The 25,222-nt window shown below is 35.8% G+C and overlaps 1 protein-coding gene and 1 pseudogene across 1 annotated transcript in view; both read right to left on the minus strand.

Moving 5' to 3' along the window:
• Positions 1–25,222, minus strand: part of Magi2 (membrane associated guanylate kinase, WW and PDZ domain containing 2) — a 1,367,305-nt gene that overhangs the window by 1,334,774 nt on the left and 7,309 nt on the right.
• On the minus strand, positions 7,028–7,447 carry LOC100772648 (annotated as a pseudogene).

Consider the following 25,222-nt stretch of genomic DNA (forward strand, 5'->3'; position numbering starts at 1 on the left):
TATTATTATCAATACTGTTATAATTAGTAGAATTAATATTGTTAGTACCATTTTTAGCAGTAGTATTTTCTCATTCTTTACTTGGACAAAGGAGAAATGAGGTTTGAGGTCAAATGCCTAGTGCTAACTCCCAATATAAACAATAACCACAGTATCTTCCTATTTCTTGCTATGAGATGATATATATATATATATATATATATATATATATATATATATCATAGGTCTCAGTATCATAGATGGACATAAGCTAAAAGTCAGAGTATAGTTAGAATGAAGATAAAAAGAGAATATAACATTTAAATCAGGAAGAAGTGGAAAAACCAATGGAGACAAGAATTTACACTTTGCAACAAGTGCAGCTGAAGGACTTCAGGCAATAGAATTGTGGAATATTCTAGGAATTTCCTATATTAACACACTGAGTACTGAGAAGAGAGGGGAAGGTAGCTTGTTAATAATTTGAGGGTTACTAAGGTGTGGTGATATATTTATGATTTATTAAAGCTTGCCTGAGAGTACAGAGAGCAAAGCCATACACAAGCTATGGAGATCAGGTAGTGGTGATACACACCTTTAATCCCAATAGCCATAGAGCTACTACATGGTGGTACACACCTTTAATTCCAGGACTCAGGATTAAGAGGTAGATTGATCTCTTAGTTCAAGGCCCACACTGACTACAAAAAATTGATCCAGTCCTGAAAGAAACAGCTCACACTAGGGAGGTGGAGATGGGAGTGATATGGCTGGGCAAATAAAGGAATAAAAGGCAGGAAGAGAAAGGAACTGGAAGCTTTTTGACTTTGAGTATTCATGGAGGTAGGATTTCTATTTTAGCTTGTAAAGGCAAGACCTACTGTCTTCACTGCTTTGCTTATCTGACCCTCAGCTTGAACCCCAATATCTTTGGGTCTTTTATTTTTCATGCTACACTTAGAATTCTAAAGAGTGACAGCACTGAAATCACAAGCTAACAATAAACCAGAGTAAATGGTGTTACATCAAGCACAACTGAAGAAAATTTGAAAAATTGAGACTGGGTCAAGGATATATTATCTCAGAAGTGCCTAGTGCCTGAAAGATGCAAGAATCTGAAAAAAATATGTATCAGATTACCTGAAGGTTTGATGTAATTAGTTACATTAAAAACGAATACTACAGGAATAAAATCCTGCCCAAGATGTGCAGAGTTGCCTACCTGGTCTCATGGAAAATAAATAAAACACAGTGTATGCCTTGGTTGCACTAAATATGAATATTTTCTAAGAATAGAGGAGTCCTACACAATCCTGCCCCCCCTTGCTTACATCACACATGTTACTCAGATTCTTGGCATAACAAATGACATAGAGAATGTATTAAACAACAGCATATTTGAGATAGGTTACAATACAGCAATAAGCTTAACATTGAAGAATAATTTTCTGACATGCATATATCCTTACCATCAAATTATTGCATTAGGCAAAAGAAAATTCAACTGCAAGGAAAAATATTAACATATGTGCTTTGATAGTTTCACAGAGACAATTTTGGAAAGTAAGCTTGGAAACCAAGTAAAATGAGGCAATGTGTGATGAATACGTGGATATTTTGTTTGGGAGAATGGGATGTCAGTGAGCATTTTGCATTGGGAAATTCTATGATTAGCATTTCAGTTTGGGCATGATAACTATGGCAACAGATGGCTTAAAAGTCAAGAACAAAGCAAGGGGGATCAATTAGGTACCTGATGCAGTAATTTAGAAGTAAGATAAAGAGGATATGGATCACACCTATGGCAATGAGAGTATAGAATGTTATAGTCTTGTAGCATGGGCAATGAGTGGGATGGAGAGTAAGAAAGAACATTTTCTTAAAGTGAAATGAGTCTTTATTGAGAGGGATGAATAATGTACGAAAGCCACATAATCACATTTTGCTGCATAGAAACACCTTGTTTCTTAGTAAAATATCAATTCCTCACTCATTGCAGTTATAAAGTTTCAAAATATGTTATGATGTTATGGCATCAATGTACAAGGCTCATACAACATGTATTTTTTCTGTTTTCTTTCTTTCTTTCCTTCTTTCTTCCTTCCTTCCTTCCTTCCTTCCTTCCTTCCTTCCTTCCTTCCTTCCTTTTTTTTGGTACAGTGGTGCTGGCCAATGACTAGGATTTCTTATTTGCTAGCTCACTCTTAATTATCAACCATAACTACTAATCTATATATTTTATAAGAACTTATCTTATTGGATGCCAGCGGCAGGCATCTTCTCTTGCCTGGATCACATGGTGGCTCCACAGAGAGGAGAAGAGGAGGAAGAGAGCAATTTCCTGCTTGTTCCTGCTTATATTCTGAGTCTGCCTGCTATGTCACTTCCTGCCTGGATCACAAGACTTCTCTTTACTACATTTCTCAGAATCCTCCTCTACTCCTAGTCCCATCCAACTTGCTTCCCTATTGGCCAACAGTACTTTATTTATCAACCAATAAGACAAACATATACATAAAAGGACTTCATCATCTCCTCTTTTCTGTCTGAATAAAAAGAAGGGTATTTAACATTAGAGTAGTAAAATATATAACAAAACACCAAGTAAGAACTATAGTTTCGGTACTTAGTTCATTAACTTCTAGCAAGATTTAAAGAAAATATTCTATCATCTATCCTATCTTTGTGAGTCTAAGGTCTTATATGCAACTTCTCTTTTATAATAGTAAAAAAACCTATAACCATAACTATGAGTCTTCAACTCCATCAAAGACCACAGACGGATAATATATAAACTCTAGATCTCACAGAGACATCTCGCTACCTGGAGAGTCACCCTTATACTTGAAGCAGGTGCATATTTTTATTAAGCATGAACTCAATTTTTTAAATTGCCTAACATTATAATTCCAAGTCATAAACTTTTTCATAAAACCACTCAAAATTGATTTATCTTAAACATATTATATGCATTTTGGCCACTGTAACATATGAATGCATGTCTAAGGGTGGCAACATGACACAGTGGGCAATCCTTCCAGGGCAGTGCCATTTACATTTACTTGCCAACATTGCTCCCCTGCTTCAGTAGTGCAGGCTCTCTCTACTCCACTGAGTGTGAGAAACCAGTACATTCATAAAGTGAAGGGTTTCATTCCTCATTCATTTTGTCAGGGTTGTCAGCAAATTAAAGTTGTTCAAAGCACTTCCTGATGAGTCTGAAGAGACTATCTCTTATTTTTGTCAGTGCCATTCTGTTCTTTTCTGCTACTTGTGTGAATGACTTTGTCCTGCCTGTGAAGTGTTTTCAGTGGGTTGTAATCTGGAGATGACATAAACAAAATTTCCGGCTACTATTCTTAAACACTATCTTTAAAACCACTTGGAGCACAGATTAAAGCATGCATACAACTTTTATGGTTATATATCTAGGAGCCCAAAGACAAAAAAAAAAACACATGTTTTCATTTCTAATCAGTTGGCATATAACACTTAAACATTCCCAATATGCTGATTGCTGGTTTCTGCTTTTGTTCAGTGTACTCACATTTTTGGATTTATTTCTATTTGAATCCCTGTGATTTCTCTAAAATTCAAATAAGTAGGACTATTTTATTGTTCTATGGCCTGGCCTCATTTGTTTCTATTGCAGTTAGCAAGGAAACTGTCCTAAAATGCAGTAGCGAATGAATGATGTCAAAATAAAGAAAACAGGTGGGAAGAACGAATCATGCTATAGAATGTAACTGAGTAATTCTAAATGTTAGCTGGTGATGTCATATTAGTGATATATAACAATGAAGGCAATAGTGTAGAAATGTTTAAAGCCACATTCAGTTACAAGCTAATGTCTGTCACCCAAATTGTCTTAGCCTAATAATGTTTTGTGCTTGTCATAGCAAATTTTGTTATCACTTTTTAATTTGGATAAAATAACCCAAATCAAGGGATGTATTTTAAATAATCATATTCAAATAATATCATAAAGATTCAGATATTTTACATAAATTGTTCTAATATCAAATAATGCCTCAATAAAAATCATGCAAAATGATTGAAACACACATTTGCCTCCTAATTTGAAGTAACAGTGATAAAGTACAAGTATCTGTATGTTTCATGTTGACATAAAGCAAAATGAAGCTTTGCATAATTTGCAATAAAAAGAACAAATAAAAAATCTTGTATCTTTTTGTGTTTAGTGTTGGGTTTGAGTTTGCAAGGTTTTATTTAGGGAAGTTTTTCTACTACAAATCCTGTTGAAAAGAACACAGCCCAGGTTCATAGTGAACAAAAACACAGCCCATCTGTGAGAAGGCTCAATCAGAACCTCAACTGGGAAGGACCTACCCAATGGAAATAAACACAAAATTCCCAAGGAGAGGTAGGGAAACCTGTATTATGCTGAACAAAGGGAGAGTGCTCTTGGCACACAGAACGATTTCCTCTCATATAAGATCCAATGATTTATATAATATTGTATACACCAGTCGATATATATATATATATATATATATATATATATATATATGGGAAGAAAAAGAAACCTAGGCAAATAAATACACAAAATTATATTTTACCAAATTTGGTAATTGGTATAATGTCTCCAACATTCTGCCATTCCTATGGAGTGAACATATAAAGACAAAGATGTATAAAGTGTTTACATATTTTTTACTAAGTGGCTTTAAAAGTATTCTGAAATTGTTACACTATTGCAAATGAGAAGGTCAATTATTATTTTGGTATAGATTACCATATTTAACCTCCATTATCTATAGGAACAAGGAATAAATCTGTTTTAGGTATGACAAAGCAGAGGCTCAGAAATAGCAAAATTAGATTATGTGATTTCAAAGTTCTCTCTTCATCTAACTGTATGAATTCTCTAATTTTTACTTACTCAGAAATAATTCCAAGAAATAATACTGAATATCTGCTATATCCAAAATTCTATTATACATAAGGCATGGGGATATAAGCTAAGGGTGAACATAATCCAGAATCATTTTATGGAAATATGATCCTTTCAAGATGTCATTATTTAGATATAGTACATATATTATATAGTGTATCATATGTTCTAATATCTATTTCAAAGATATCTGATAACTGAAATTAGCAAAGCAGAAAACGGAAAGAAATTTTATTTTTGGTCTTTCAATCAACTAACCATGGAGTTTTCCCTATCTTTAGGCTTCCTGTTATGTAAAATTATAAATATCAGTGTGTTTTATGCATGCTTGGTTTTTAGAATCTTGACCCTAAAATTTTAATAACCAATATATACTATATGTGAATAGTGAGAGACAACTATAGGAAGAGTTAGAAGAAGGACAGGTGTATCCTGGATGCAAGTAACTTGCAGTGTACATTTTTTAATCAGATCTTTCAAAAATCAAAAAGGACAGCTAGTCCTGGAATTAGATATATAATACACACAAATCACTACATTTTCTTAAATGTCTCATGGCTGTGCACACTAGAGATCCCCAGGAAAGTACAGAATGTTAGATGTAACTACATCCAGTAAACAAATGGCATCTAAGTCAACAAAGCTTGGTAATGCACAATGGAAACTTAGACTCATCTCAACCAGAAATAAAACAGTGGAGTCTCATAGTCTGCAATCACTCAGAATGGAAGTTGTAAAGCTACTGTTTTAATATCTGGGTTAGAAAAATAACTTTATTATTTATGTCACATCTTATATAAAGTAAACACAAAAATATACATATTTGCTCCCATTTGTGCTTAGAATTCTTAAAGTTTTTAAGCCTCAAAAAAGTGAAGACATGCTTGCAATTAGATGTAGTTTGCAGGCCAAGTTTTAGATACTAGAATGTACATTCAAATCTTGTTCATTTCCAGAACTGCCCAATAAGGATAACATGGAGTGTCCTGTCTTCCTCTCAATCCTCCACGTATTTCATATTGAATATGGTGGCTGGGTGATTGTTCTAAAACCTACTCTGGTAACAGAAGAATGTAAGATAGGAAGCATTCCTACAATCTGAATGCTGTCGATCTTGTTCTGGCTTGTATACTGATAACAAATATCAACTTCTTTCATAAATCTTTTTTGGGGAGAAGACAGGAAGTATCTATACATCTATGATTAAAATATCAGCAGTTTTTACTATTGAACTTCCATTATGTGAGAGGAGAGTATTTTCTCAGTTATAGATGGGTGATACCGGCTTGAATTACATTTCTCATCCACACATACTCAGCGACAGTGAGAAGAAAACCATGTCAAGCGCCTGTATGAAGGCTTCAGTGATTTTTGTGTTTCCATACAATGAAGCAAGAAATGTGAAAATTATTTACCCGAAATAACAAAAGCTACAACAGGAAAACTATTTTGCACTTGAATGAAGGCTTTGTATCACTTTAGAAAAGGATGTCTTTGATTTATATTCATTATTTATTTAAGGTTGTAATATATTTCTCCAAAGACCCTCCATTGTCCCTCCTTTTCAGTTCATTATGATTAATATAATCTACTGAACCCTCTTCAAAAAAAGTATGCATCTGTGTCTTAATCCAAAGTGGAGAGAATATTCAGGATTTTCTTGATGGGGGATGTCCTTCTGTATTCTGTGAATATATGTTTCTCTTATTGGTTGATGAATAATTGATTATTGGCCAGTAGCCAGGAAGGAAGTATAGGTGAGGCCACCAGACTAGGAGAATTCTGGAAGGAGAAACACAGAGAATAGTGGCCAAAAAGATGCCATGTAACTGCCAAGGTAGCAAGAGGTCCACACATCACCAGTAAGGCAAGACCATGTGGATACACAGATTAAAAGAAATGAGTTAATAATTAAGAGAGAGCTAGCCAATAAGAAGACTGAGCCATTGGCCAAACAGTTTATAATTAATATTAGCCTCTGTGTTAATTATGAACTAAAAGGCTGTAGGACCAGGCAGGACAGAAACTTTAGTCTACATTTCCTAAAAATTAATGATCCAGTTCAGGATGTGCTGCTGCCTTCCTGAGGTAGCAGTACTGTCAGCCATCCCAGAGTTTCACTATGGAGATTTTTTTTTTTTCTGGACAGCTAGTATTTTATTAAGATAGCAGTCTCATCACATGTGGCCCAAGAACACTCAAATAAAAACTCAAATAAAATCAGATGTTAAAGATCAGTCTTCAAACATCATAGCCAACGATGCCACGTTTGCCTATGATCTCTCCGATATAAAACCACATCCACACCTCAGTGGCGACCAAACCATTTAGCACAGCTTCCTTAACTGTAAGCTGTTTGAAGCTAACAGTTTTAGCACTTTGAATTATTTTTTTCACACTCTGAATAGCTGCAGGGATTTCAGCAGGGGTTGGGGGAACCAGTTCAACCTTGGCGTAGTACCAAAATGTGGCCAATCGAGGCTTCGAGTGAGTCACGGCAGCGCTTAGTAGCGCCGGGGCCTTCTACGCGAAGTTACGGACGAACTTGGCCATGTTCTAGGGTGGAAGGGCCACTATGGAGCTTCTTAAATCATGTGGGAACTCAGACAATTTTGTTGATTGAACAGTTTTGAAGTTTGGATGCAGATTTTTAGGTCAGATTTATGTTCCAAACCAAATCAAAATTTTCTTGACTTCACCTCCTTTTCTAGCTTCTCTCACTCTCCTACTCATTCTTCTTAACTTCTACATTCTAGAAATAAATAAATAATAAACAAAGCCATGAAATAATGATCAATGTAATACAAAACCATAGGTTGGGCCAAAACTGAAAGTCAGTCTTCATCGTTTAGATAATAATTGTGAGGTTGTAAATTCCTCATTTTCCCATAGCCCTTAGCTATTCTTTCTCCTAAGCAGTCAGTAGGGACTATGGTTTTAGATTTATTTGGCTATTCTTTTCCAGATAAATTACTGAATGTGCTAGTGATTTTGTGTGCATGTTTTTGTGCATGTGTGCGAGTGTTCTGTTAAAAAACATTGTGAAGTCATAGTTTATCTTTTGAGAAACTATGAAATTTGACTTAAAATGCAGAGTATTGGTTTATCTTTTCATGTGTTAGTTTTGAAGCCAGCTTCCTCTTAGAATTGTCTTTTGGAATGGCGTTAGGCAGAATCACCAATGCTAGGAATCATATTTTAAGTTGCAAATACAGGAAATCTAATATCCTCTGCCTTTCTATGAGATTACATGCTTGCATTATTAAGTATCTTTCAAAAATTAGTTAACTTTAACCTGAATGATCAGAAGTCTCTGCAATAAGCTTTACTTTTCAAAAGATTGTATAGTGTTTTATTTTAGACACATTAAACAACAAATATTGTCATGTTTTAGACTTAAATATAATGTCCTGCTTGTACCCTAAAGTTTAAATTGCCAGTTTTGGAATTGTACCTTCATTCCTATCTTGAAACAGATATGGCCTTCATGTTCTTTATGTTATTGGGGATCTCTTCTGTGAGCACATAAGGCTTTCAAAATTATTATGAATTTTAATATAGCAAAGGATGGCTTTGGAAACAAGATAAATAACGAGAAAAAACCAACAGTATAAAAATCTGGAATGCATAAGAAAAAAGAAAAATGAAAAGCCCATACTACAGATATTTTTCAAAATACATGTGTATTCCAGCAGCTGAGATGTAGTGTACATGTGTAAAAGTGACAGAAAATAAAAACATGAGGTGGAGTTGGGTTTTGTTTGGAACATCCTGACTGTCAATATAAGCAATTAGTGGTTACTTGAGGAGGGATAAAACTCGAGGGGAGCTGAAGAACATTGTGCTTGGTGTAAATTTGGTAGTCGGTTGGATGGGAGTGGGAAGGGGAAGCCTGAGAAGGAAAACAAATGAAAAATGATGGTTCATGTAGACAGAGAAGCAGGGGAAACAGGAGAATTAAAATGCAAAGAGGACACACACACAGCAAATAGAAGAAATATTGCCAGGACCTGGCTGACAAAATTAAAAAGATTAAGGAGTCAGAAAAATGTGTTGAGCTGACATGAATTTTCAAGTCTTCAGTGTATTTGAAGTAGAGATCAGTGAAACCACTAGAAGAAAATAAATTAGAAGGCAAGGATTACTGAAACAGAGGGGAAAATAGAAGCAGGACATGTACATGACAATACCTAGAAAACAGTCAGGGACATGGATTGCTTCCAAGGAGAACTAGATGATATTGTGGCGGTTTTCAGGTTGGAAGTCAGAGCTGACCTCCTTTATATACATGAGTCAGACATGTTAGAAAAGAAGCCTGCCTGGCTTATCATTTGTAAATTAATCTCTTCAGAAGAAAGTCTGAACATTTCTACATACTCAGAATTAGAAAATCTACACCAGCTTGAATGAACCTCGTGTGTTACAATCCAGTAAAAAGGACATTTTTTTCTTCATGACCACTGTCAAAACAATTTCTATCTTGTGATAATTATTGCACAGAAGGAAAGAGAAGCCTGCCTATTATAAATAATGGTACCCAAATGTTTGATTCTACTGAATAACCATCGAAATAACACATATATTGTATATATACATATATGATACTTAGGTAATAGATTCAGATGATATAATCTGATGAAAGCAAAACAATTTGACATATCTAAAATATGAGGTGTTGAAACATATGTCACTGAAAGCATTTTTATTGCATGTCAATTATAGTAGATGGCAACTTGGTAGAGTTAATGGTCTACCAGTCACTTTCATTGATTTCCTTTGCCCAAAGTACATAGTTTTTAATTGAAAATAAAATGAAATGAAAATATTTAGAGACTCTCGATATTTTTATACAGAACTTTTAAAAGCATGCTTTATCAAACACAGAATATCAATGAGAGACTATTTATTTCAGAGCTGACTACTTTGTATTGGGTAACCAGTCAAGGATCTCAGCCCTTGGAAAGGCTAACTCTTCCTCTCTCTGGAGTCATCAGTTGCCTGTGGTTCCTTGAATTGGGGGTGTGACCTTGTGAAGTCCCCTTTTTCCACTTTTGATATTACCAATGCTCAGATCTTTTTTAAACTATGAGACAGTTTTGCACCAGGCTTCCTGGTATTCTGGCTCTTATAGTCTTTTGCCCCTTCTTCTGTGATGTTCCCTGAGCCACAGATGCAGGAGTTGTGATGCAGACATTTCCAATTCACAATGGTCAGCGCCGACACCATATAGATACAAACAACAAAAGCAGACTCATCAGGTTGGAATTGTATATTTGCACACACACACACACACACACACACACACACACACACACACACACGCAACAACAATACAATAATAATCAAGGAATAAGAGGCTGTCAATTTGAGAGTGAGGTACAGGGAAGGAGTTGGTAGGAGGGGCTGAGGAGGAAATGGAGGTAGGAAAGGGAAAGGTAAAGCGGTGAAATTGTATTTTAATAAAAATATGTTAAAAATAAAAAATTTTAACAAAATGTTAAAAGACTATATGTTGATGAACAAGAAATGATCTGCCTATGCATCCAATAAACTAGCTGGACCTATGACATACTTTAAAAATAAAAATATATTACAACCTTAAATAAATAAAATTTTATAAATTGTTAATTTTTTAATTCTCAAACTTATTTCACTGATTAAAAATATTTAATGGGATAAATTTCTTTTTTAATTTTTATTTAAATTAAAAACAATCTTATTTTCCATACCAATCCCAGTTCCCTCTCCCTCCCATCTTCCCATGTTCCCATCATCTCCCCATCCATTTCTCAGAGAGGGTGTGTCCTTCCATGAGGGATCATCAAAGTCTGTCACATCATATGGGTCAGGACCTGGCCCCTCCCCTGTGTATCTAGTCTGAGAGAGTGTCCCTCCATAGGTAATGGGCTCCAAATGGCCAATTTATGCACTAGGGATAAATACTGGTTCCACTGCCAGAGGCCCCAAAGACTGCCCAAGCCCCCAACTGACACCTACTTTCAAGGGGCCTGGTTTGGTCCTATGCTGGTTCTCCAGCTGTGAGACTGTGGTCTGTGAGCTCCCACTTGCACAGGTCAACTGTTTCTGTGGGTTTCCCCAGCATGGTCTTGACCCCTTTGCTCAGCACTACTCCTTCTCTACAACTGGATTCCAGGAGTTCAGCTCAGTGTTTAGCTGTGAATCTCAGCTACTGGATAAAGGATCTATGACGGCATTTAAGGGAGTTATCAATCTCATTATAGGTGAAGAGCATTTAAGGTAGCCTCTCCATTGTTGCTTGGATTCTTAGCTGTGGTCATCCTTGTGGATTCCTGGGAATTTCCCTAGTGACAGATTTCTAGTTAAGCCCGTAATGGCTCTCTCTATCAAGATATCTCTTTCCTTGCTCTCCTTCTCTGTTCTCCTCCTAACTTCCCTTCTCCCCTCCTCTGTCTCCTCTCTAAAACAGACATCTTTGCCTTAAAGGAAAAACAATAATCCTCACTGGCAAGTGAAAAAATTAAAATCAATTGTATATTTTCTTTTTTCTTCTTCTTCCTCCATGTCCCTTCTCTCTCTTTCTCTCTATGTCTCTAAACAGCATGCCACTGTATAGATCCATCCAGCCTAGAGTATTCTCTGTAGGCCAAGCTGGCATAAAACTCATCGAGATCTGCCCCCAGAAGCTAAATATAATTTCTTAATAAAATGTACAACCTTGCCAAAAATTTCAGTTGTATAACTTCAGCAAAGTTTTGTGATTAATTGAAAAAGTTAGAAACATAGGAGAAGAAAAGTTGGGAAAACTGTCAGAAATTTTCAAAGGAACCTGTATTTTTCACATATATTAGTACTGACTCTTGTAATAATAATATGATTTCAGTGAATACAAAGTGAAAGCATTCCCAATTATATAAGGTTTGAAATTGTTCTGAATATTTACAAGTTAGCTAACTATTTTGTTTTTAATTGACACACAGTACTATATTGTGTTGAAGTATGCTACTTTGATAGGAAGCACAATGATAAATAAAATTTCAGACATCTAAAAGCTTTTCCCAGAAGGATAATATTAAGCAATAAATACTTCCCTCAATGAACACTTTTAATGAATTTAGGAAAACCTATCTTGATTTTATTTAAAGTGAATTTAAAATAAGAGTTTTTAAAGAGAAAGTTATGGTAGGCTAATTGTGGAAAATAAATCAACACACACACACCCACTATATATATATATATATGACATATATATATGACTTTGTTTATCAAATAGGAGATTTTCAGGGTGAATTTGCAAAATATTTCCAACAGCTTAGGAATCTGCTTCAATGCCATCATTTGCACTAAGTCCTTTACCTACTTTACCGTCACAGAATGCAGCTTTGTAGCATTCTTAGCTGTGGAAATTAGGACTACATGGCAAAGAATGGCAGAGACAACTTCACTGAGCATCTCAGTTAATGCTTTTATTCCCTTGTTTGTTCTTCCACTGACTCTTTGAATCTATATAAAAGACTCAGAGCCAATTTATTCAAGTGACCTAAATCCTTAGGCGTTCTTGTCAGAACCTCTGTGCACCTGGGAATAGAGGAAAAACTGCCTTTTGTCACGAAGTTACTAACAAAAATCATGGGCAGGGTGAACTTAGGTAAGCTCTCTAGCCCCAAGACATTGCTCTTCTCACATTCTGTGTTTACAGAATTTATCTGATGGTCCTACCCATGCTCAATGCTAAAAATGAGAAAATTCCCAATTACCAAAATTATGTTCAATATTTGAGCTATAATTATTGTTTCTCTATGTAGTAACACATATACTTATCTCTCATTTTGCACACAGCTTGTGAACAATAAACTCGGAGAACTCATCTTCATCTTTCCTTTAGCATCTGCAAACACAGGACCATGTCCTAATCTATAAGAACAATGGCAAGGTATGCTATATCCAAATTATGTCAAATCCTGTTAAGCTGTGCCATGTATACATTTGAGGTGTTGTTTACAGTGCCAAACAAAGCTCAATTCAATAGTACATTTCTAACTGCAAATATTAACAAATGATTCTCTAGTTAAGTAAAGGATGATAATCTTGGATGTGAGCTTAAGGGAGCAAGCCTGTTCTTTTCTTTTTCTTCCATTTTATTTTCTTTTCTATATTTGTTTTTGCCAAACTTCACTCAGGCTGGAAATAATCATAATAATTGGAACCAGTAGAAGGAAATAGCTGATGATGCTAGACAATATGAAATAAATATGCAATTCAAGTAAGACTAAATATAAGCTGTGTGTAGTCCTGCTAGAATGAAGCACCTGAGATAAGGTGGTTCTCTGCTCCCAAATACCTATATTTACAATTTACAAGCAGATATATTTAATAATTCAATATTTATAATGTGTGTGCCAATAACAGGTTTATGCCAAACATAGCAGCAAAACTAACCATTTCTAATGAGAAAGAGACAGATGTTTGATTTATGAAAAAATTCATATAAACTAATGATGCAGTAAGATTTTTAAGTATAAATAGAATATCTTTAAAATTCAAAAAGCAGAAAGTCACTGAGGATCTTTCAATTCTTTGCTACTTGCAGTAAATATTTCCCTTACTATTTAGTAAAGTCTCATTCTATAATTTTTAGTTTCTATACTACAATAACACACAATATTGGGACAGTCAAATAAGGAATTGCATAACCTTCTAAAATGATTATGGTTTCAATATGAAACTATCAATTAATCTTAAAGTTCTTGGATCATTCCAATACAGGAAGAAGAGGGAGGAGAGAATACATTTCTATCAGAAAATGTGAAGCTCTGAAAAGTGATATAGAAACAGAACAGTAACACATTTTGATATTTGTCTCCTTAGCAGTTTTGGTCACCTACCTAGGGGATTGGTTCATTAATCCTCTAGACTATGTCCAATTCCACATAGGCAATTTTGCAAAGTAGGTAAGAGCTTAAAGTTGGGCAGCTACTTTATATTAAGTAACCTTGGACAAGCTGCATGACCTTGAGAGAGTTCTGAGACTCTCTTTGCTTCAGTTTCCTGATGTTTAACTGAAATGATTAGAACGATTTCCTCACAGAATTAATGAGGAACTTAAAGGAGTATAATTAGATGTGAAGTGGGACTTTTCTTGTTTCCTGGAATGTAGCTAAGGCTTCAAAGCAAGGAAAACTTACTGGTAAAGCCCTTTCTCAGCTCGTCACTTCCACAGCATGTAGGGGAAGGCTAAATATTTGAAAAGAGATTATTGGAAAGGAGTCCAAAAAAGTCTTAATAGACAGGAAAGTGTTACCTTAAGAGGAAAGGGGTGTAGTTGTAAAAAGGGTGTGGGCATTTACCCTGGCCACTCTCAAACTCTCTCTCTCTCTCTCTCTCTCTCTCTCTCTCTCTCTCTCTCTCTCTCTCTCTCTCTCTCTCTCTCTCTCTCTCTCTCTCTGTCTCTCTCTCTCTCTCCTGAAGTCTTAAAACAGTTATAGTTGCCTCATGTTGATATCTAAAAATTAAGCAGAAGAATCTGAAACCCTTTCCCAAAATCATTGGAGGTACTCACAGAGACAACACTTCATGCCTTCATGCCTACCTCTCACTGGAACAATTCTGAGAAGGGGAATCTGGGTGATACAGCCCCTAGCAAATAGGTTAAAATGGATGTGGCAACATTTCTATCATAGCAATGGCCAGGGATTCATGAAATTCCCCATGACAAATTCGATGCATCATTTGGATGGTACTGCTTAGGAAGGCTGTCTTCCGAGCCACAGGACTAAAAGGAAAGAACATGGTGGTGTGCCATGGACAGGAGCTGATAGTGGAAGGAAGAGTAGTCAGACTGCTGCTCCTACCTGGAAATGATCTTGTATACAGAGTGTGGCATACAGGCAGCCACGAGGGTGGTGTGGTTATATGGGGGCCTCCCTCAACGGAGGATATGTGTACAATTTTTGAAATAACTGGAGCAACAGGATTTGGACCTTCATTCCTGTTCTCATTTCTTCTTTGTCCTATCCTTGAAAGAGAGAGTGTGTTTAGGATTAGAGGAAGATGGAGAAAACATAGCAAAGATGCTTGCCAGAATTACTGCTATGGTTACAGGTCTTAAGCGTTCCTGATGAAGAATGAACTCGGGAGACAGGAGAGCCCTTCATCTGGATGTAACACTCACATTGGATCAGACCACACTCTTATTTCTAACGGACAATGAGACCATGCAAATAGAGGAAGATAGCGAATCATTAAAAAATGGGATGTAGATGATGCTCTGAAATGGACCAGTAGCAGCTGGAATAGTAGACTTGAGGCAGGAGGTGAGAGAAAATATTGTCTCACTCTTTGTACAACTGTGATCAACCCAAACTAGCCGTTACTCTTAACATTTTTACTACTTGCCCCTAAGTGAAATCACAGTATTTATAGCTCAAGTATAAATAAAAATCCCAAGTTTAGTGTTAAGACTTCAGAGAATGTCACATAACTAACTAAATAAGTAATAAACAGAATATAAGTGCTTGGAAGATGGCTCAGCAGTTATGAGAACTTCCTGCTCCTACACAGGACCCAGATTAGGCTGCCAGCGTTGACATCAGATGACTCACAACTACCTCTAACTCCAGTTGCTGGAAATCTGACACCCTCATCTGGCCTCTGCAGACAAGGCTTTCACATGGTACACTTATGGACAAACACACACACACACACACACACACACACACACACACACACACACACACACACACACAAACTAGATAGATAGATAGATATAGATAGATAGATAGAGAACATGTTTATAAAAAGAATTAGTTGACTTGCAATTATACCCAATACATGAACATATCAGTGTAACAAAAATAGAAAAAACTATTCATTTTATAATATATACTACTGACTTACTAACTGAATGTCTCTTTTTTGTTATTTTGACAATTAAAATTGAAAGAGGAGCATGGTGAGGCACCCTTGTAATTTCTGTTCTTGAAGGCTGATACAGGAGTACTGCCATGAATTTGAGGTAAATATGAGCTATAATAACAAGTACCTGGCCATAGAATTATATAGTATATTACTCTTATCAGAACACACACACACACACACACACACACACACACACACACACACACACACACACTTGATGCTTTGACAGGAGCAGCAAATGATTATTGTGCTTTTACTATAAACTCATTAATATGCTACCGCTACATTTGCAAATAAAGCAGTTCTCTAAAAAGCCTGAAATGGTTATTATCACGAACAAAACTTCCTTTCTGCAGCAAGAACAAATTCTGGGCTACTGTTGACCCTGGAGCTCTGCCTCTGTATTTAGCAGCCAAACTACATAGATGTTGCTGGATAATTGTCCCATCAACCTGTGTATGAGGGGCTCATACTACTGGAATCACAACAGGCATAGGTAGCACATTGTTAAGCTACTTAACATATATTTAAATTAGACACAACCACACTCCTATTCACAAAAGCATCAGTTTAATAATGAATGGGACACTCAATGAACAGGGGAAATGTTCTGTTAGATTAATTATGAATGAAAATTCATTTCAGTTCAGAAAAAAACTGGGCCTCCTTACCCCTTGTTTTGGAGAAAACAAATATTTTGTGCAAAAGTTTCATCATGGATGACCTAAGTGGTACTCACACAGTTCAAAGGATTCCATACATTATTTCTGGGACCTAGACCTACAGAAACTACCTTCAAAAGTTTTTATTTGAATTTTTCCTTCATTGAAGTACATGAAATGCTATTGAGTCTGTTGAGACATAGTTGAGCTTTCAAAACGATGAATATTCTAGCAATTTTACAAGGAACTTTGAATTATATACATTTTAGAGAAAAGTGATTCATTACAAATACCCCAATGAGCAACTTTTGTGCAACTTAGAGAACATTTGCATTTTAGAGTTTTCTCTAAAATTAGCCTAGAACATCACAGCCATGGTCAAAGAGAAACATCCTAAAATAGCCCATCATAGAATAAAAATGGAGAATTGTCTAACTCCTTTAATCTTTTGAATAAAAGAAAAAAGACAGATACAGACAGCATGAGTAAGTATAGAATTCTTTCTATTTGATATTATTGACTTTCTAGTAAAATAAAAATATTTTAGAGCATATATGGTGATACATTAATATCAATATGTATGCTAACTATGGCATGTTATACATACTAAGAAAAAAATTAAGAAGACTGGCTTACTGCTGTTGTTATTATTTTTGCTGTTATTATCCTTAAAATTACCATCATCATCATAGATATATCCTGTTGACCTCCTTTAAAAATACTAAGAAAATGAACTAAAGAAGAATTATGATTCCCCGAATAACTTTGGATTGGGACTCTCATGAGTAAGACCAAGGACTGGCTTTTTTGGGGAGGGAGGCAGTAGGTTTTGAGGCAGGGTTTCTCTGTGGCTTTGGAGGTTTTCCTGGAAATACCTCTTGTAGACCAGGCTGGTCTTGAACTCACAGAGATCTGCCTGCCTCTGTCCCCCGAGTGCTGGAATTAAAGGCATGTGTCACCATTGCCCAGATAGGACTGGCTTTTATTGGATTTCTGTTCTGTTAGTCTTTGGACTGGAGTATACCAACAGATCCACCATGCTAAAATGACCCTATTATTTTAGGTCTGTTAATATAAGTGTTCCTCAAATGTCTACTACTGACATCTTGTTATCATTGTTCTCCAAAGGGGACCATAGCTCTTTAAATGGTTGTTGCTATTTTTGTACAAAACATATCTCTACTCTTATATCTGCATATCTAATACATTTGTGAGCTGTAGACTTTGGCCAACAACATTTGAACATCAGACTTGCCATCTGCCAAGCCCTCACACACAGTATGCTACCAGACACCACTTTCTCTACATTCTGTTCTTTAAGTGTTATCACAGGGAGAAAAGTAAAATAAGAAAATCTTCTGAAAATATCAATTAAACAACTTTTAGCCTAAGCTGATGAACAATCTCCAATTCTAGTACTTAATCTAAATTATTTAAAGTAAAACATGATTTATACCAATCTTGTGAATATTAGCATGTTTTTACACAATACTGAAATTGGTATTTTTTTAAATTTTATTTATTTACTTTGATTATTCATTTAATTATCTGCATTGAGGTGTATATACATATTTAGGTGTCTGCTCTTAAGTGTAGGTGCTTGAAGAAGCCCAAGGCATCAGACTCCCCAGGGCTGGAATTACAAACAATTATGAGCTGTCCAACAAGGAAACTGGGAACAGACTAAGGATCTCTATAAGATCAGAATGTGCTCTTAACTGCTGAGTCATCTTTCCAGCCCCAGAACAACACTTTTCTCTACACTTCTCAGATGTGACAATCTTCTGTTTCTAGAACAGCCTGAAACAATTTTCAAATGAATCAAACTTTAATCTCTATAGTTAGTTGTGTCTTCATCTACTCTACAGCCATTTCCATGTCATAAGCCTGAGTCTGACTCAACCCTTCTTCTTACCCACTTAATATTATGCCATATATTCTTCTTATTTTTATGCTTATATCTGTTTGTGTGGGGATATACATTGTCCCATCTACACATACAGAGGAAGAAAAGTTGATATCTATGGTTTCCTAACATTTCCTGCACCATTTTTTGCTGTTGGTAGTACTTTGATGCTCTGTTCTGTTTTCTGAGCCTGGATCTTCTTGATTGGATAGACTGGCTGACCAGAGAGACTCCAGGATTCTCCGGTCTCATACCTCCTCAGCACTGAAATTATAGGAGAGGCTATGCTTGGTCTATTGCCTTTCATTTAGCATAATACAAATTTGTATTTGCTCTACCTCCAAACTACATCTCATGTCTCACTTTCTTCTCAGACCTGACAACAGTCATTCAGCCTTTTTCCACTTTGTCTTTTGACAATACATGTGCTATTAATATTTTTTCTTTGCCCCACATTCTGCAAGTGCCCCCATTTCCAGAAAAATGAAAAAAATGACTTTCTTCTGTTTATATATTTCTCAAACAACAGTGTTTAGCAATTTACAGAATAATGATCTATGTCTATTTCTGCAGAAATGGCCATGTGTGAGGGCTGGGTTCTCAGTCAGTGTTGCTGCTGAAGTCATTGAGATGATTAGATCTTGAAGGTTCTAACTTCCTTACCCACTGGTAAGTGCATGGGAGAGCTGGCTAGTAGATAGTGAAGTGAAGCTTAGTTAGGGAAAGTCACTAGGAGCATGTCTTCGAAGGGTCTGATTTGCAAACACTAATGCTTACCTGCTCATTGCTTCCCTGCTGTCGTGTGGTGAGCTGCTTTATCCACTACAAGGTTGCTGCCACATCTCAGGTCCAAAGCAATAGACACAGCCAACCACAGCCTGGAATGTCTGAAACTCTGAACCAAAATAACTTGCTTATCTAATTAATTTTGTCATGTGATAAAAAGTTTAAAACTCTAAAGGGTAGGAGACACAGGTTTAGAAAAAGTTAACCCCAAGGAAATGATGACAGTGGATTTAGGAATGACACTTAAATAAGTCTTCCAAATGTAAGGTCTGTACTCTATATTGTCCCCCTCTGATCCTTTCTTTTTTTTTCTTATGTGATCCAAAAACAGTTTATTATCTCTGTGCCATCACACTAAATGGAAAGTTTTAGTAAACTCCATTGGTTTCTCTCTACTCTGTATTCTTGGAAAATAAGATCTGAACCTTGAGGTTAATTAAATGATGGCCCCAGCCTTATCATGATACAGAAACCAAAGAGTAACAAGTAGTTATTTTATTAAATAAATCAGCCAAAGGATTTTAATTTGGTAGAAAATATTTCATAGATGGGATAACAAGTATTTCTGGGACAAATAAAGAAATAGAAGGTCAAATCTCTTCCACTAGAAAACATAAACAAATACTCCAAAAAAGCACCTATCCCATAGGGTTCCAACACACACACATACACCCCAACAAACTAACTATCCATTAGGACTCTAACACATACACCTCATCAAAGCACACATCCCTCAAGGCTCTACCACATACACCTCAACAAGGCACCCATCCCTCAAGGCTCTAACAAATACCTCAATGAAATACCTGTCCCTTAGGGTGCTATCACACACACCTCAATAAGGCACTGCCCCTTAGGGCTCTAACACACACACATACACACACACACACACACACACCTTTACTATTCCTTTGGGTTCTACACATTTCACTTTAACTACCTAACACTCTTCTTGGAGGAGTATTTAACTTTATCTTTGTTCTAATAATGATTCTTTTGGTAACATCTACTTCACTGAAATAGTAGAGAATGAAGGTGACCTCTGTGTCTGCCAAAAGCAATGGAAACATTCCAGGCTTCGTCTTTCTGAAACTCTCCACAGCATCTGTCAGTGGCAAGCTCAAAACAGTAACACTGGTCTAATTATGGACTTGGTTTATTTGGTGCAAACTCAGGGCTTGTCCTCAAACTCAGATATCACAGTGTCCGTTCTTGTTTTCCTTTAATATTTTTATTAAATAACAAAAGTATCCAGAAGCTTCTGTAGTCACTTGTGAACACTTTCTGACTTTAGGCCTGAGTTTCCAGGCACCTCAAATAAAATATACTCCAAATGTCCATCTAGCAACTGTTTGATTTGAGTATATCTTAACAAATAACACCAGCAACCAGATACTAGGAAGCATAGGAAAACACTTTTCTTTCTGTGTCTATCCTACGTTTATAACAGTGGTTGAAGGCTTAAAACCCTTTCCTATTGACATCCGTGAGCTTATTAAGTTGTTGTAGCTTTATCTTAAATTTTCTTTAACTAATTCTCTTCATTTCCTAAGTGTATCCTGCAAAATGCTGCTGACACCTCTACTTCCTGAAAAATTACTGGACAAACTGACCACACTAATTCTGTCTTTGAATCACTTCCAACACCATATTAGGCTCCCTTCAATTTGTGTTTGAGTACTGCTGTTGTGTTGTCTTTTGAACTATCGTCCCTTACTTGGAATAACAATGTCTACCTTATGGAACCATTTACAAAATGAAATGCATGTATTCAAAGTGCCTTAAATATTGTCTAACATATAGGAAGCACTTCGTAAGTGTTTAACATTAATAACAATAGTGAATGAACAGGCATGCAGCTTGTTCTGGTGGCACGGGACACTTCTCATTCTCCAAGCTCCTTTCTCATTACTTTCTACATCCAATTATAGAGTTTACTAATTGGAAACTCTTATAACAATACGTGAATGCTTGGATCTCGACATTTATGTACTTAATTTTTTGGAAAGTTTTTTGCCATCTTTCTCATGAGATTACTTACTCAGTATTCCTTGCTCTGTGAATGTTGCTTGAGACCTAAGAAATAACAGGTACCCTATGGTTCACATATGCCTTTTAGAAAATGTACTGGATTGATCATTATTATTTATAGTAAATATCAACTAAATTTAATATTAATGTATAAAAATGCTATATAATAAAAATCTGGGGAGCAGAAAGGGTATGGGATAGGTAGGGTGTTAATGGGGGAGGCAGGGGAAGAGGGGAGGGAGAAGGAACTGGGATTGACATTTAAAACAATCTTGTTTCTAATTTAAATGGAGAAAAATAACAACTAATTACTAAGCTCATACCATAGTCTAAGTGTATTATACTCGTTATAATATCCCATCCTTTTAACATTCCTATAAATATTATGTAACTATGAATTTTGCAAAATGAGGAGCTGAGGTATAGACCCATGTATCATACTGTTTGGATTCACATCTAGCCTAGGGCTTTGCTCTAACTGAGATTCAAACCTTCTTGCTTTAGAGTTGTGTACTCTTACTATTACACTGCAATAAGAAGTGCTTCAGACTCCTGATGTGATCAAGACTCCTGAGCATGTTTCCTGCCACGGAAGCCTAAGGATATACCAGTGTACAAAGATTGGCAGAACTCAATGTGTCCCTCATACTGAGGACTAAGGATTCCTGGTTCATTTTCTTCTCAGACAGAAGCTATTTTTCATCTGTTGTTCTAATGACATCATAGAAGATGAACAAGTCTTTTCTTGATAGCTTTGAACTCAAGTCACACAGCGTGTGCCACAGACTGAAGACCTCATGTTTTTATTAACCTCTCTGTAGTCTCTAGCTTGGTGCCTACCAAAAGTAGGCTACCAATAACAGTTTGTAATTCAGTAAGTGAATTCTAGTCCTAAGTAAAAGGAGTTGGAACATTTTGATGAGTCAGTTTATAATTACATACTCTCCAGGATCAATGGCCCATACACTTGTAAACAGTATATAATTCAAAAAAATATCTCAAGTTGGATTTGGCATACATTGTTGGTATATTTTTGTAGCTGATTTGCTTTCTTGGGTATGTTCCATTTCAGATAAGGTTAAAATGAATTTTTATCCCTAGTTTTTATTTCAAGAAGATGAAAAGTTTCTTAGGTTTAAAACAAACAGAATCAAGTGAGGCAGTGGAGAAATAGTCAGAATTTGGCTGAGCTGATATGGTGACAAAATGCATTTTGATATATTCTCCAAAGTTGTGATTTTGAAAGATCATCAACAGTGATTAGTTCCAAAATTAAGATTGGAATTAAATACATATATTATATTATATTGGGCTACAAATTTCAGAAACCTCAAAACTAATTGTCATAAACATCTTGTGCTTTGTAATGTCAGAACTGCCTCCGAGAGGTTGGGTTATTGTTTCCTTATTCCTGAAGTCCATCCGAGAGCCAGTTGTCATCTTTCTATTTTCTACCTAGAGCTCTTCTTGATCCAGTATACAGACAGCTGCTTCCAACCCAACTTCCATGTGCAAAACCTTCCAATCAGAGGAGGAATTGTATTTTTTACATTATCTTATTTTAAGAACTAAGAAATTTCTCAGAAAGTCCCCTAAAGGAATTCATCTTATTCCTCATTGCTTAGAACTGAGTTACAAGCCATCTCCTAGAAAATAAATGGTGAAACGGTGGAAGTACCTTGTCTGGATTAGACTAACTGAAATTCATTCCCTTGAGCTGAAGTCAATCTGATCTGAAAGCACCAGTCAGCACATCAGCATGGGCACTCTCAAACTGCACTGACATTCTTCTAGCAGGAACATGGGAGGAAAGAGAAAAGGAAGTGTAGTCTATAGACAACCACCCCTTTCTTTAATAATTCTGTGACTATGCTGCAACTGAAAAGATACTCAGTTCAAACAAACAGCTTCTGCGGTTGGTGCTAAGAGAGTCAATGTTCACAAAAATAAAGGGTACCATGATGTTTTTGATAGAAGGGAAGGAAGATGCTTCCAGTAATGTCAAGGTTGGTTCACAGTTCTGATATTGGAGCTGGATAGGAGTGAGGAGTGTGGTGTCCTGCTGTGGGGAAGGGACAATAATGCACTGTGCATTTCAAAAGGCCTCAAGAATGTATGAAGTTTACATGGCAAGGAAACGACATTTCTGAATCTACAGCTGTGTCTAACCTGATTTAAGCATTGCACACCTGTGCTTGCATTGAAATATAATGTACCACTTCAGTATACCAATGTTTATGCTTCAGTTTATCTGCTAAAAATAAATAGATTTAAAACCATGGGAACAGAAAAGGAGGTTTGTGAGAAAATGCAAAATGACACTTTTTTGTTCTATTATAGTGACTGATGAAAACTGTTTGGAATGACAAATGTATCATTGTGTACATTTTAATAGTTAATCTCCAGTAGGCACACTGGAACAAGTTCATAAACAGTGAATTAATTTGCCATAAGGAAATGGTTTCACATTTAAAATACTAACATAAGAAAAAGCAGCGCTGTCTATTTCATAGCAAAAATTTTAACATCCCTGATAATTAAAGCTTTACTTTTGTCTTAAAATTTTAAATGCCAGTGTTTTATTTTGATAAAATATAGAAGTTTGGCATAATTTCATTTGTTTTAAATAATTATATCTTTAAAATTTCAATATGTTAAATATTCATATTATTGGATACAAATCTACTGTTTTTCTCTGAAATATTTAAAAACATTAAAATTATATACTATGGAAATATATTATCCTGTTCATAAACAAGCATATCCTTAACTTTTTATGCTTTTGTTAACATTATCTTAAGATGCTATCTGGTGTTTTTTACATAGCTTTCTATCTTCTTTTTGATACAAAGAACAATCTAAACTATTAAGTTTGATTTGTTATATTTCTAAAAGCCTCTTACGTGTTATAGAAATTTAAGTATTTGATTTATTTTGTTTTTATTGTATTCAACTATCAAATTTACAATTTTGCACACACTTGAAATTTGCCTCTGCTTGGGGCTTTTTTCCACCTATTGGGTTATCTTGTCCAGCCTTAATATGAGGGCTTTTGCCTTATCTTATTGTATCTTGTTTTGTCTTGTTTGGTTGTTGTCTCTTGGAGGCTTCCTCTTTTTTGAAGAGGAAATGGAAGGGAACAGATCTGGGGGAGAGGGTAGGTTGGGGGAGCTGGAAGGAGAAACTGTGGTCGGGATGTATAGTATGAGAGAAGAATCTATTTTCAATAAAAATTAAAAAGTGAAAATTCAAAAAGAAAGAAAATTGAATGACTAAGACTGTATGTGTGCATACATAAATCCTTTATTTTACAAATTCTTTAAACACTGGTAGCTGAGTCCTTCCTGTTTGTGTGTGGCAATACACATGTGTATCCCATGTGTCCCATGAGGCAGAATAAATTTCAGTTCACTGGGGTAATGTCTTTACTGAAGAGAAGAGAAGGAGAGCAAAGACTTCCAAGTAACAAGGACTGGAGGATCCAGCCACAGGGATCAGGAATGTTTCAAAAGGATGTTTTAACTTCAAATACATAAGACCATCTTTGACAACATTCTCGCTCCTCCAGAAGGAAGCTGAACTTCCTTCTGTTTAGTGAATACAGCACTCCCTTGGTACCAGGCTTTGCTACAAAGACAGGATTAGAATTATCTGTACTCAGTATGGTTTTAGAAAGACATCAAGCTGTTTGTGAGGCTCAGTAATGCTTTCTGCTGAAGCAGTTGCTATTTTATTTTTCAAGAAACTTTGTTCAGTAAAATGATACTTTACCATTACAGTGTGAACTACAAGGAAAGGCAAAAGCAAACTCAGGGTCAGAATCAAGTTGCAACATTGGACATGTCAAATCTAAAATTTTCTCATGTTTGAATTCCACCTAATCAGATTTAAATCAGCTTAGTATGTTGCTAGGTTCATCTGTGAGTTTCTAGCACTAGTCACCATTGTATGTGTAAGTGTGTACCAGATAAATAAGTAGCTACCTATGGATGCCAATGTAAAACCATTAGGATAAGCAATACAGCTCATATTTAAAATGAGCATTAA

Source organism: Cricetulus griseus, assembly GCF_003668045.3.
Source record: "Cricetulus griseus strain 17A/GY chromosome 1 unlocalized genomic scaffold, alternate assembly CriGri-PICRH-1.0 chr1_0, whole genome shotgun sequence".
Taxonomy (NCBI): domain Eukaryota; kingdom Metazoa; phylum Chordata; class Mammalia; order Rodentia; family Cricetidae; genus Cricetulus; species Cricetulus griseus.